The sequence below is a fragment of the Arachis ipaensis genome, chromosome B7 (assembly GCF_059453495.1).
Source record: "Arachis ipaensis isolate K30076 ecotype BB chromosome B7, ASM5945349v1, whole genome shotgun sequence".
Taxonomy (NCBI): Eukaryota; Viridiplantae; Streptophyta; class Magnoliopsida; order Fabales; family Fabaceae; genus Arachis; species Arachis ipaensis.
The window spans coordinates 122,367,302-122,376,632 of NC_142442.1; the positions used below are offsets into that span (position 1 = coordinate 122,367,302).

Genomic DNA, 9,331 nt, shown 5'->3' on the forward strand with positions numbered 1-9,331 from the left:
AAGTATTCATCATAAGTTGGAAATGCTGGTTCCATATTGTGTAGATGATCCGCAATGTAGCTCAACTTTATTTGGCCATTTATGTTACAGTCAGCTTGAACTACATACCTTGCATCCTGAAGGGTTGTGAATTCCTTGAAAGCTCTCATGTTTTCATCTTGCAGTTGGGTCAACTGGTTAAATGATTCATGAAATTGGAAAGCTTGTTTCTGTTACATCACTAAGGATCTTGACTCATAATCCCTTTGTTAATTTATCATCCTCATCTGAAGCTCCTCTTGTCTTTGTTGAGACCTCGTGTACTGTGAATGGAATTCTTCCTACTTATCTTAAATCCTCGTGTATTGTTGTGACAACCTCTCAATTGCCTCTTGCATCAGAACCATGTCCATATTGTTCTGTGGTTGGAATTGTTGCTGTTCCTCCTGTCCTCCTTGTGGTTCTTCTTGTGGTTCTTCTCTTCTTCTCCCTTTTTGTGGCCTTTGACTCTGTTGTGCCTCTGTGACAATCATCATCCTCTCGAAGGTTACAGGTAGGCCTGGATTCAACCATGTTAAGTTTGCATCCTCCATTGGCACTTTGGCCTTCATACACAATCGCATGATGGTACTTGGGTAGTGCAGCCAAGCTCCAGCCGAATTCTTCTCTGCAATCCTTTGAATATCACTTGCAATGATCTCGTGAACCTTCACTTCTCCTCCCACTATTATACAGTATAACATGACGGCTCTTTTTTTGTTGACCTCTGAAGTGTTCACTGTGCCTAAGATCGATCTCTTTACTAGCTCATACCTCCCTTTCGCTTCAGGGGTGAGATCTCATCTTCTCAAGTATTTGTACTTATTGTTAGCATCTCCTACCCAATCCGTGTTCACCACACAGATTTCACTAGCAATTTCATCATAGTCTGGGTCTTCACTTATTCTTTGGTGGTACCCTAGCTCATCAAAATGGACTGTTCTTAGGCCTAAGACTTTCATGATAGCCTTTGAACTAAAATCCACTTCCGTTTCCTGTACATAGCTCTTGTAAGTTAGAGCTGTATTCATATCAAGCCTTGGGGTATTAGCATAGAATTCCCTTATGATGTTTGCATTAATCTTAGTGATTGGTGAGGTGAGCTCTTCCCATCTCCTCTTTTTAATCTTGGCTTTCATTTCCTGGCACCCTTCATCCGGTAATAGAATTGGGACTTTCGGATATATTTTTTTATCATTCATCCATTCCAGTTGAAATTGATGGTACCATGATTTGAACTTCCATCGATCATATTCGGATTCACTTTCTTCAACCATGGGTTCCTTTCCTCTTCTTCGTTTGGCCCTTGAAGAAGAAGCCATGCTACCTTGAGTGGTTGGTAGCATTGAGGTTAAGAGTTGATGCGGAAGATCTGGATAATGTGATGCACTCTTGGAAGAAAAGTGTTTAAAGTGCACGTGAACAAAGGTGTTTTGTTGCACAAGGTATGGTTTCTAAGCCTTAGTAGTAAAGAATACAAGGCTTGACTCTGCAAGATGTGTGTAACTTCTTCGTTCATATGCATGGCTCAAGTGAGCCTTTTTATAGTCACTTTTATGAAAGATGGATGGTTAGGATTCATAGGGACAATTTATAAATCAATGGTGTGCATGCAAAGTTAGATGAGGACAAAATTTTGCCTCTTCATGAAGTGCATCTCTTCGGTCATCAAAGTACCTTTCCAGTGTTGTACAGATTCTCCCTTCAAGCCATGTGATCCACTTTTGTCCTTATGCTAACTTGCCTTTTTTTGTCTTGTCCCCTCCATTGAATAGTTCTCTGATTACCTAACAATCACAACAAGACAAGCATTATCAAACTGCAACAAGAGAGCCTTTCATATCTAGAACTATAGATTGACTATCATTCCTTATGCTTATTTAACTGTGACTTCCTTTTATATATTTTTAGAGGACACCAAACTTAATGTTTGGTCATATAGTCCAAAATGATGCTTCCTCCAACTATTGCCTTTAAAATTTCAATGTCACTTTTGGTTAAATCTTTATAAGAGGTACTCTCTTTTCTTTTTTTTTCAATTATATATATTGTTGTACTTTCATGAAATTCAAAACTCAAAAGATTCTTGACTTTCATGACTTGTTCTTGCAATATGTACCACATCAGGTTGAATGATTGATTACACAGCCCAAGGAACATATGTCATAGTGTGCTTGTGGGCACACCAAACTTAGAATTCGATCATATGCCCTCCAATGCCATGAACAGTTGCCAATTTTTTCTAGAAATAATTGAATTCAAGTTAGTGCAACAATTATTATTCATATTGAATCATTAAAGACAAGAAAACTAAATCATGGGTTGCCTCCCATGGAGCGCTCGTTTATTGTCACTAGCTTGACATTGGCCCCATTAGGGTGGTTGACGACTGTAATATCTCAGCTTGTCCCCCCTCATTGTGAGCTTCCTTTTTGTTCCTTGGTGCTCAATTTCAGCATGCTCAAGTGAGAGTATTTTGCAAACTGTGTAGTAGTCATTGGCTTGTTGGTTTTGATAGATCAACTGTACCTCATCACCCTTGGAGAACCCCTCAGTTGGGATCTTCTTGTTCTTCCACCCCTTTTGAGTATTTTTCTTACTTTTCTTTCTTCTTTTTGTTGATCCTTCTTCTTTGACAGTGGACTTTGTTTTGGGATTTTCCTTCTTAGTGGTCAACACTTCAATTTCTTCTTGAGTTCCTTCATCACTCTGCATCGTCTCATTCTCTTTTCTTCTTGCTGTGTTGTCTGTTTCTTGCTTTGGAAGGTGATTACTGGTTATTTTGTTGATTCCTTCCTTCCATTGCAAGTCTTCCTTGTCAGTTTTCATGCAATTCTTCTTTTCATCAATGAGCTGTGTTTCTGGAAATACATTCAGAGTGATGCTTTTATCATACATTCTGAGGGTCAGTTCTCCCTGCTCCACGTCTATAATGGCCCTAGCAGTGGCCAAGAATGGTCTCCCCAGTATAATGGAATCGCCTTCATCCTCATCTGAGTCTAAGACCACAAAATTTGCAGGGAATATGAATTTGTCCACCTTAACTGGAAGGATTTCAATCACACCCCTGGGACAGATCACTGACGTGTCCACTAATTCTAGAGACATTTGTATTGGCTTCACTTCCTCTATGCACAGCTTTCTCACCGGAAAAGAGGGCATCAGATTGATACTAGCCCCTAAGTCACACATTGCCTTGTTGATAATCATACTGCCGATGGTACAAGGTAGCAGGAAACTTCCAGGATCTTCAAGTTTGGGTGGAAGCCCTTTTTGAATTAATGCCCTGCATTCTTCAGTGAGAGGCACTGTTTCCTTATCTTGCCAACTCCTCTTCTTGTTAATAAGCTCCTTCAAAAATTTTCCATATAAAGGCATCTGCTCTAGTGCCTCAGCCAGCGGAATGTTTATCTCCAATTTCTTGAAGACTTCAAGAAATTTAGGGAAGTGTTGGTCCTTAGTCTCCTTGTTGAACCTTTGGAGATATGGTAATGGAGGTGTGAAGTTCACTCCCTGCCTGTGATCCTTGGTTGGTTCTTCCATTGCTTCCTTCCCTTTTTTTGAGATTTGTAGTTGGTCTTCCTTTTCTTGAGCTTGCTTGCCTGTTATCACATCCTTGTTGCTGGCTTCCTCTTTCTCTGTTGGCTCTTTGTTGCTATCCATAGCTTTCTTGGTTGCTTCTTTGTTGTCCACCAATGTCTTCCCACTCCTTAGCTGTATAGCTTTGCACTCTTCTTTTGGATTAGGAATGGTGTCACTTGGTAATGAGCTTGATGGTCTCTCAATAGCAATCTGCTTGGAAAGCTGTCCAATCTGCCTCTCCATATTCTTCATAGAAGCTTCTTGGTTCTTTGTTGTCATCTCTTGGTGCTTCATCATTTTCTCTATTAAGAGCTCCAAATTGGTGATCCTCTGAGAATCTTGTGAGATTGGTAGGTTGTGGGGTGTTAAGGGTTGATGGTAAGTGTTTTGGTTGGTGGTTTGATTATTGGATGGATGATGGTTAGAGTTGGGGTAATTATTTTGTGGTTTTCTGTATGTATTTTGGTTATTATTCTGTTGGTTATTGTGGTTTGTGTTTTTTTAACTATTTTGGTTTGAATTCCTTTGCCATGGCTGTTGAGTCTGAGCATGATTGTCTCCCTATTTGAGGTTGGGGTGTTTCTTCCAGGAGGGGTTATAAGTGTCACCATAAACCTCATTTGGTCCAGAACCTTGATTGTTCATGTAGTTCACTTATTCTTGCTATTGTTCTTCACAAGCTTCTTCGCCTTGCCCCCATGTGGTTGATGGCTGGCTTGTATTTACTGCTGCAACTTGGAGGCTATCAATCCTCTTGGCCATTTGCTCAAATTGTTGTTGAATTTGCTGCTGCATCATTTTGTTTTGAGCTAGGATTGAGTCTATTCCTTCCAACTCCATCACTCCCTTCCTTTGTGATGGTTGGCGTTGCCTTTGGTGAGCAAAGAAATATTGGTTGTTAGCCACCATATCAATGAGATTTTGGGCCTCCTCTGCATTCTTCATCAATTGTAAAGAGCCCCCTGCTGAGTGATCCAGAGCCTTCTGAGATTTCAATGTCAAGCCTTCATAAAAATTCTGCAATATGTCCCATTCATTGAACATTTTAGGAGGGCACTTCCTGATTAGAGCCTTGTATCTCTCCCATGCCTCATAGATGGGTTCAGTATCCATCTGTGTGAATGTTTGTACTTCAGTCTTCAATCTAATAATCCTCTGAGGCGGGTAAAATTTGGTAAAGAACTTGCTCACTAGATCTTTCCAATTGTTGATGCTATCTCTTGGAAACGATTCCAACCATTGAGTAGCTTTGTCTCTGAGGGAGAATGGGAATAGCAACAGCTTGTAGATGTCAGGATGCACACCATTAGATTTGACAGTATCACATATCCTCAAAAAAGTGGATAAGTGTTGGTTTAGATCTTCAAGTGGCCCTCCTCCAAAAGAGCAATTTTTTTGGACCAATGTGATGAGTTGTGGCTTCAATTTAAAGTTATTTGCATTGACATTCGGCGTAAGGATGCTACTCCCATAATGTCTAGGATTTGCAAATGTATAAGAGGCCAATACTCTCCTCTGTGGTTGATTGTTGTTGACCCCTCCTTCTGGATGATTGGAATTAGAGGGATCCCCTTCCATCTCATGATATTCTTCCTCAGAATCTTCCTCTCCAACAACAACCTTCCCTCTAGGTTCTCTTCTTATCCTTCTGAGAGTTCTTTTGTCTTGTTCACAAAAGGTAGGTATAGCTCTTCTTGTACCTGAAATACAAACAAAATAGAAGAAACACACAAAACCAGAAACCCAGTAACACTTCAATCTATTGCTAGAGTGAAGTTTTGGTTAGCTTAGGCAAAAATTCAAACAGTTAATGTGTTAGCTGAAAACAAAAGAAAAAAATGCTTAATCTAGATCACCACCTCACTTAATCATTGTCAACCTAATCAATCTCCCGCAACGGTGCCAAAAACTTGATGTGTGGAAAACGATCCAACACAAAACTCACCGGCAAGTGTACCAGGTCGCATCAAGTGATAATAACTCACGTGAGTGAGGTCGATCCCACAGGGATTGAAGGATTGAGCAATTTTAGTTAGGTGGTTGATTTAGTCAAGCGAACAAGAGTTGATTTGAGTGATTTATATCCAACAGAAGCTAAATTGCAAGAAATTTAAAGGGAGAGGGATAATTGACAAGAATTTAAAGTGTAGAAAAATTAAAAGAGCTTAAACTTAAATTGCAAGAAATGTAAATAGCTGAAGCTTAAAGTGCAAGAAATGTAAATGGCTCGAATAATAAAAGGATTTGGGAGTTGGGATTGCAGAAATTAAACAAGAGAAAGTAAAATGGCATTAAACAGAGAAGTAAAGGATGAATTAAATTACAACTGATCTAAACAAGAGAAGAATAATTGCTTGAGAAGACAAACAGAAAGTGAAATGTAGCTTAATTGTAATAACTAAAAGAATGTTGAAGTGGAGGAGACTAGAAAACAAGTATAGATCTCAAGTCCTTCCTTGATCCAACCAAGAAGACAATTTAAAGAGAATTGAAGATGAAAATCAGTAAAGAAGAACACAAATTCTTGAATTGTGCAGTAAATTAAAGAAAGAGATCTTAAGAGGAGAGTGAGACAGAATTTTCTCAATTCTTCACACTTAAGACTCAAACAAAGCTTTTCAGAAAAGAAAACAAGAAAACCCAGAGGAAGAGAACTCAATTCTCCTTCCAATTCTCTAAGATCCAAAATCAAAGTAAAAACTCTCAAAATTACAAGTGAAAATTCTAAAAGAAGAAAAAGGTAAAAGGTAAAAGTCCCCCTTCTAAATCAAACTAACTTCTATTTATACACTTCCTTCTAATGATCATTAAGCCTTGAATTTGGGCCCTTGGCCTTGATGCAATTGGGTTGAAGATAGCCTCTGTTGATTGCTCTTGGTCTTAAGAAGAAATCCGTTCGCACTATGGACTTTGGGATCATTCACGTTTGAGTCAACGTTTGAGGCAAACGTTGACTCAAACGTCTTTTTGTAATGGCATAATGCAGAATGGGTGTTTTGCTGTCACTCACGTTTGAATTCACGTTTGAGGCAAACGTTGGCGCAAACGTTAGCTTCCTCCAGGGTGGCTTTGCTGTTATCCACGTTTGAGTTCACGTTTGAGGCAAACATTGACTCAAACGTGATGTTCTTAATGTTGCCTTCATTTTCATTTCTGCCATCCCCTTTCTTCAACCTTCCTCTAAGCCTTTTGGTCACCTATCATCAATCAACAAATGCATCAAAGCTATGCTAAAATCATGAGACTTCTCATCTTTGACATATAAGCAATTATAGCACCAAACCTCATGAAAATGCATCAATTTTCTCATGGTTGATTGAATCCAAGTACACATGAATTTCTACCCAAATGGCTTACTTGTAACTCAAGAAAGTGTATAAAACCTATTAAAAACAAAGGAAAAAAACTAGTAAAACTAGGCTAAGATGCCCTGGCATCACCTTCATTTATGCTTGGTTGACTCCTTGTTCTTTTTCTTCCAGTATCTCCTGTGGAACTCCTTGAGTATGCTCCGATGACTTGCTAAATTCTTCCTCCAAAATCTCTTCATCTCTTAAAGTGATCGCCTTGCATTCTTCCCATCTCACATTCTTAGTCTCTCCTCTTGGGTTCTTTTTAGTATCACTTGGAAAGCTGTCAGCAGGCTTCAGAATTTGCTGAGAGAGGTATCCTACTTGAGATTCAAACTTCTTGATGGTAACTCCCTGATTCTTCATATTAGACCTTACTTCATCCTTAAATGCCTTGTTGTCTTGAACCTCCTTACACAGATCTCCAAGCAAGGCCTCAATTCGGGATAGTCTATCCTTAGATAGTGATGGTAGGTTGGAATTTGGAGGCTAAGAATGGCTATTTTGGGCTTGATATAGAGGCTGGAAAGAGTTGTTGTGTGGGGCTTGGTATGGTTTTTGGTTAGTCTGTTGGTAGGTGAAATTATGGTAATAGTTAGAGTTGTGAGGTCTATGATCTTGGCTCTGGTTTTGCTGGTTTTCTCACCCAAAGTTTGGGTCATTCTGCCAACTAGGATTATAGGTTTTAGAGTGTGGATCATAGGTTTGTCTTGGTGGATTTCCAATATAATTGGCTTGCTCCCAATCACCTCCTTCCTCTGCATTCAATTTTTTCTTAGGCTGGTGGTTGAGTATTGATTGCTGCAACTTGGTTCCTCTCCATCTCCTTGGTGAGGTTTGCCAATTGCTTGGTGATCAACTTGTGTTGAGCTAGCAGTGCATCCATGTGATTCAATTCCATCACCCCTCTATTGGTGCTTCTATCAAAGGCATAGAAGTATTCATTGTTGGCTACAGTTTCTATGACATCTATGGCCTCTTCAATTGTTTTTTTCTTGTTGAGAGATCCTCCTGAAGAGTGATCTAAGGCCTTCTTTGATTCTTGTGACAATTCTTCATAGAAAATGTGCAGCTGTACCCATTCATTGAAGATGTCTGGAGGGCACTTTCTTGTCAATTCCTTGTATCTTTCCCATGCTTCATAGAGAGTTTTACCATCTTTTTGCCTGAATGTTTGCACCTCATCCCTCAATCTGTTAACCCTTTGGGTAGGGTAAAATCTTGCCTAAAACTTATTCACCATATCTTCCCAAGTTGTAAGGCTTTCTTTAGAAAATGACTCTAGCCACTTTGATGCTTTATTCCTGAGAGAGAAGGGAAACAAAAGCAATCTGTAGGTGTCAGGATGAACACCATTAGACTTCACAGTATCACAAATTCTCAGGAATGTGGTTAGATGTTGATTGGGATCTTCCTGGACACTTCCTCCAAATGAGCAATTGTTTTTAACAAGGGTGATGAGTTTTGGCTTTAACTCAAAGTTATTAGCATGAATTGTTAGTTTTAGGATGCTGCTTCCACAATTCCCAGGGTTTGGGTTGATGTATGAGCCTAGAACTCTTCTCTTCTGCCCAACATGGTTACCAGCACCTTCTCCAGCATTATTATGAACTTCTTCTTCCATTGCAATGTCCAGATCTTCTTCCAACTCTTCTTCACCAATTATGTCTTTACCTCTTGCTTCCCTCCATAGTCTAAGGAAGGTCCTCTCTAGTTCACTGTCAAAAGAAGCTGATGCTCCTCCTCTTCTACCTATCATACACTTAACAAATAACAAGCAAACAGCACGTGGAGAAGTAACTTTTATTGAGTGTTATGGTTAGATTGGTTAATGCAATTAATCAAACAGTTAGTAGATTAGTGTGCTAGAAAGTAAATGAACAAAGAAAAATAATTTAAATTGTAGAAAATAGCAGTAAACACGAAAATTAAAACTGATCAAAAGAAAAGAAAAGTGTTCAATCTGGTTATCCTCTAATTTAATCATTGTCAATGCAAAATCAATCTCCGGTAACAGCGCTATAAACTTGATGCACGGAAATCTGTCTCTCAACAAATTTTTCTCGGCAAGTATACCGAATTGTCGTCAAGTAAAAACTCACAATAGAGTGAGGCCGAATCCCACAGGGATTGATTGGATGAGCAACTTTAATTAGAGGAGTGTTCTAGTTGAACTGAGCAAAATTGGGATTGAGAATTTCAGAACTTAAATTGGTGGGAAAAGTAAATAACATGAACGTAAATAGTAGAATGTAAATGGCAGAAATTAAATTGCAGAAAGTAAATTGCAGAAGCTTAAATGGGAGCGGGGTGATGAGCATAAATGTAAATAGCAGAATTAAAGAGAATGGGAAAGATCAGACATGGGGAGGTTCATTGGG

General features: G+C 39.1%; 1 non-coding gene and 1 pseudogene across 1 annotated transcript; one reads left to right on the top strand and one right to left on the bottom strand.

Annotated features, from left to right (window-relative positions):
* Window positions 1-7,725: 7,725 nt before the first annotated feature.
* Window positions 7,726-8,709, bottom strand: LOC148553952 (uncharacterized; annotated as a pseudogene).
* On the top strand, window positions 8,039-8,145 carry LOC148553953 (small nucleolar RNA R71). The gene has a single exon (XR_015892889.1). It is a non-coding gene; the product is annotated as a small nucleolar RNA R71 (small nucleolar RNA).
* Window positions 8,710-9,331: the final 622 nt, after the last annotated feature.